Source organism: Cynocephalus volans, chromosome 8 (genome assembly GCF_027409185.1).
Source record: "Cynocephalus volans isolate mCynVol1 chromosome 8, mCynVol1.pri, whole genome shotgun sequence".
Taxonomy (NCBI): domain Eukaryota; kingdom Metazoa; phylum Chordata; class Mammalia; order Dermoptera; family Cynocephalidae; genus Cynocephalus; species Cynocephalus volans.
Window position 1 is genome coordinate 113,470,725 of NC_084467.1, and position 5,162 is coordinate 113,475,886.

General features: G+C 53.4%; 1 pseudogene; it reads left to right on the forward strand.

Moving 5' to 3' along the window:
• Positions 1-1,270: 1,270 nt before the first annotated feature.
• On the forward strand, positions 1,271-1,415 carry LOC134385402 (small nucleolar RNA SNORA48; annotated as a pseudogene).
• Positions 1,416-5,162: the final 3,747 nt, after the last annotated feature.

Consider the following 5,162-nt stretch of genomic DNA (forward strand, 5'->3'; position numbering starts at 1 on the left):
AAGAGCCTAGAACAGGCCCTGACACATAGTGGGTGCTCTGTAAATAGTAGCTCTTGTTATTCTTGTTGTTGTTGTGACTTTGCCCCAGGCTGGGTGTGGAGAGAGGCCTAGTTATAATGCACATATGGAGCTCAGATGAAGGCAGGCAGTGGGTGTTGAAGAGTGGTGTGAATGGGAAAAGTAGAGGGAGGAGTTGAGCACTTTATAGGTGCCAGTTCATGAGGGAGGTAAGATGAGAAAGCTCAGCTCAAACATGTATTGAGCACCTTTTGTGTACCAGGCTCTGTACCAGGTGTTGGGAATATAAGAGAGGGCCAGACCCACCCAGTGTCTACCCTCAAGGAATTCCCCTAATGGAGGGATACAGGTGTACACAGACAGCATTACAGATATACATAGTGTGACAAAGGATGTTGACTCAGCGGGGACACCTAACCCATACTTAATGGCACTTTTAGCTGAGCCTGAGGATGAGTAGGAATTGACCAAAGGGCAATGTGTGTGCCAAATCTGAGAATGTTAGTTTAGAAGAAACAAGATAGGTGAGGATCACTGGAATTCAGAGGCAAATGATAAGGCTGGAGGTGCAAGCAGAGCCCAGGTTTTAGAGGCTTTACAAGCCAGGTCAAGAAATTTGGACTTATTCCAAGTATGTTGGGGATCCACTGTTAGTCTGAAGCTTGTGGAAACACAATGAGGTTTTCATTTTGGAAAGATTGCTGTGGTTTAGGGAGGAGAAAAGATGGGAGAAAGGCAAGGGTAGAGGCAGAGAGACTGGGTGGGAGGCTCCTGCAATTATCCAGGTGAGGGTTGATGGTGATCACTACCAGGGAGCTGAAGGCAGTGCATAGAATGGAGAGACATTCTGGAGGTAGGAACCACAGGACTTGGTAGCTCATTCGCCAAGAGAGATGGAGGGGGTGAGGCTGAGGAAGGAGGAGCAGAGTAGGGCTGGCATGGTGTTGGGGAGAGATGAAGAATTTCATCTGGGACATCCAAGGAGGGATGGCCTGTATGGCAGCCTGGGAATCACTCCTGGCCTGGGAATGCTTGGGATCCTCTTCTAAAAATTCTCAAGAGTGCGGGCCGGCCCATGGCTCACTTGGGAGAGTGTGGTGCTGATAACACCAAGGCTGCAGGTTCGGATCCCTATATAGGGATGGCCAGTCAGCTCACTTGGGAGAGCGTGGTGCTGGCAACACCAAGTCAAGGGTTAAGATCCCCTTATCGGTCATCTTTCTAAAAAAAAAAAAAAAATTCTCAAGAGTGAACCTTCTGATAATGGGCAAACAGACACCTCATTAGTGGTGTTGCTCTCATATCAGTCAGGGGCAGAGCAGACGGACAGCCCTTTGTTCATCCTATCATGAGGCCTGGATTGGTGGCCAGAGCTGTTTCATGCCTGGGGCACATTACAAAAAAAATTCTCAAGAGTGGAAGGCAACTCACCCCTGGCCTAGTGCCAGGCCCACATTTTCCCTGGCTTCTGGGGATGGGCTGGGAATTCCTGGCTCAGAGACACCTTGTTGGGATAGGCCTGCCTGGATCCTCCCCAGACCAAAGGGAGGGACTTGCCTGTGTGCCTACTCCATGACACATTTGGTAGGGGGCAGTGGAGGTGAATGAGTTCAGGAGAGTTCCCCAGTCCCACTTTCCAAGGCCTCTGGCCTCAGTTGTGACCCAGGGAATAGGTTCTCAGCGAGCTCTCTGGGAAGCAGAGTGCAGTGGACATTCCACAGACACATCAGGCGGGGCACCCAGGTTTCAGTCCTGGTTCTGTCACCTCTGGTTGGGAGACTGAGCTCCCCATGGTTCATTCTTGTCCTAACACTGGGCCTTCAAGACAGTGGTGGTGTTGTGAATGAACCCTTCTACCTCCACCCTTAAGCTGAGTGTGCGAGTGTTTGGAAGTGGACTTCTTCCCCACCAACGTGTTCAGCAGGGGGCAAATCACCATACCCTGGCCTGACCTGTATCCACACACAGCTCCATTTCTGGCCCCCTTCCAAGAACCTCTCAGCCTCCTGCAGCCCACTTTTTGCCCTCCCTCATCAAGCTTTGGTGTCTGTGAGAATGTGACTTGAATTAACTCTTCAGAGAAAAATCCCAGAACCAGGAAAGGGGGGCCATAGAGAGGGGGCAGTGAGTCACGTTTCCATGTGTTTTTTTCAAACTTTCCAATGGGAGTTTGGAAAACAACAGCCTTTTGATTGCCAGCTTGGGGCTGGCTCTTCAAGGTCCCATCTTCTGTTTCTATAGATCTTACTGTAACTGCTACACCCTGACCCACCCTTGGTTCTGCTTTGTTTCCTGGGATCCCCTTCCCCTTCTCCCTCTGTGCTTGTGCTGTCCTAGGGGCACTGAGAAGTCCCTCTTGGGGTCTAGCTTCAGTCTCTCCTCTGGTCTCATTTCGCAGTGAAAGCCCTTCATCTACTGCTTCTGGGTGGACCTACAGGTGTTGCAGTAGAGTCAGGGACTTTGTCCCTGCAGCCACTCTGGCCAACCTTCCAACCCTTGAGGACTTCCATGGACACCAGAGAGCCCTGGGCTCTCTTGGCAGCTTCCTCTCTGTACCCTCCATACCAGCCCTTCCCTTTCACCTCTGCATCTCAGTTTCCAGCAGGTCTGTGGCTGAGCATGAGAACCTATCAATGCCCAGGGAGAAGCCTGCAGAGCAGAGGCCTCACTCTGAGGAGGTGGGCAAGGAAGAGAACCTATGGTATGTCCCTCTTGTGTGCACATCCAGTGTAGGGGTCTCCTCTCATGGCCCTGGGAAGGGGTGTCAGGATCCCCATTTTGCATATAGAAACCGAGGCTCAGCAGGGAAGTGGATGAGAATCTTGAGGATAGTGGGCAAATGGTGGTCCCCTTGAGGAGGGGATGGGGAGGGCAGCCCATGCCCCTAGCCAACTCCTCCTTGCAAGCCCTGAACCCCTGCACCCTCCCCCATCTGCTTCCTTCAGGGGTTCTGGACTAGCTATCCTTCTCCCCTGCCCCTCTGGGGGCTGCCCCTCCCAGTTTCTGACTAATCCTTTCCCATGGCAGTGGCACATCCTGCCTCTGCTGTGCCTGTGCCAGCAACAGCCCACATCACATGGGCCACATCTGGCTCCATTTGAGCACACCCCCTTCCCCTTCTTATCCCTCCCTCTTCTCTGCCCAGGGACCGCGGTGGGGAGTATCCCTCAGAAGCCCCTTTTCTGGCTTCATCAGCCTCACTCCCCTGCCCCTTCAAAACCTCCTTTTCCTCCTCCCACCCAGACTCTGTCCCCTGGACATCTTAGCTCCCTCACCGCCCCCCAACCATATCCTGACTCCTTGGTCCCTGCTCCCCAGTTCCCACTGAACAGCGAATTGGGAAGGGGGCATTTTGCAAGCTCTGAGTCCCCAGAGCTGTCCCAGGGTGGTGGAAGGCCTGACAGCCCAGGGATTAAATTCCCCCTAGCCCAGCCCTCTGACCCATTGGCAGCTTGGGCTGGGGAAGGGGGTAGGGGTGACCCCAGGATGTGTGTGCATGGAGGGGTATATCTGAGCCTGAGGGGAGGGGTGGGGGGCTGAGGGGAGCGAATGGCTGGAGCTTCTCTAAGCTGCCTTCTGTGAGGGATGGGGAGGAGCCTGGAAGAGCCTCCAGCTACTGGCCTCCTTCCACCTTCCTCTTTGCTTAGCAACCGTTGTCATCGGGTAAATATTTGCCCCACCAAGATTGGGGATGGAGCACTGGTGTCAGTTGCCCCTCTCCTCAATTCCTGGGCCTCTCCTCTGCCCAGCTCCCCACTCCAGGACCCCCTGGCCTGGATTCCAAATGTGGTCCCCCCAATCCCCCACAGCAGACTTCCTCCCCAACCTCCTTCCTTTTCCCAATCTTTCCTCTATTTCATCCCCACTCACCCTCTGTGCTCAGCTCTCTCAGGTCCATCTTCCACCCCTGGATCCATCCACTAAGGGACTTGAGTGAGGCCCCAGCCCTAAGCCAGACAGATTCTCTGCCTCTACCCACTGCATTCCACTGGGAGACCAGCCTGGCTATCACTCTCTGAACCCCAAGACCTCATCTCTTTCCTCCAACAGGAAATATGCCCCACCTCTAAACTTGAGCTCAGCTCCATGAAACTCCAGGGAGAATGAAGAGAGGCCTGTGGGAATGTTTTGCTGGACCCCATCCTCCATCCCTAGGACAGGAAGCTCTGCGCCAGGAAGCAGCACCATTTTTACCTCCTCTGGGGAAAGATTGAGGGGACCATGGCCAAGAGGAAACACATTCCCCTTTGGCCCCTCCCTGGGCAGCCTGAGCTGGCCAAGGCCTGAGAGTATGCCAGCCTCTGCATTCTGCCCCTCCCGGCTAGGCCGCCACCACTCCTTTCTTTCTCTAGTGGTTTTCTCATTACCTGTCACTGTGATGAAGGGCCCCTCAGGGGTCAAGGCCAAAGTGACGTGGGATCTTGGGGTACCCTGTGAGCTTTGAGCTTTTCAGACAAAGAGGGCCAATGGGTGCTCCTCCAGCGTGGGCTGTGGGTTGGCTTAGGGAGAGTGGACAGGGGAGTTGGACTGATGTGGATCTAGAAATGAGGGGGTTGGCTGCGTGATGCCAACTCCTCCCAGCTCTGAAGTTCTAGCTTCTAAGCAATGAATGATGAAACCAGTGCGGTTCCTTCCCCCTCCTATGGGGCCTCTTGATCTTGGCCGACCCTGCATCCCCTTGCCCCACTTGGCAGCCCTTCCTCCCCACTTCTCCAGAAAGTGCCCCTTGCTCCACTTCACCCATCAGGAAATCTCCTGCAGATTAACCACTACCCTCCTTTCTGAGAGTTCACTTTCTTTTGACCCCCCTGGCACTCAGAGCCTTAAAAGGGGACCCTGAGGAGCTTGAGGGCTGGGGACAGGGGCAGATTTACCATGAAGGGAAGGAAGGTAAAGCTGCAGGTCTTCTCAGTGGCACAGGCTGTTCCATGGTCCCTAGAAGAGCTTGCCAATGTTTCTGCATGGTCATATATCCATGTAAAATTTGCAAAAGATATTTTTGCATTTCTTAAAGAAGGCCTCCACACAAAATCATATGCGCTTTAGGTAGGGTGAACACTGTCCCTATCTTAGCATTAAAAGTCCCTTGTCCTAGGAAACTCTTCAGTCCCTGGCAAACCAGGACAATTGACCACCTGAGTTTC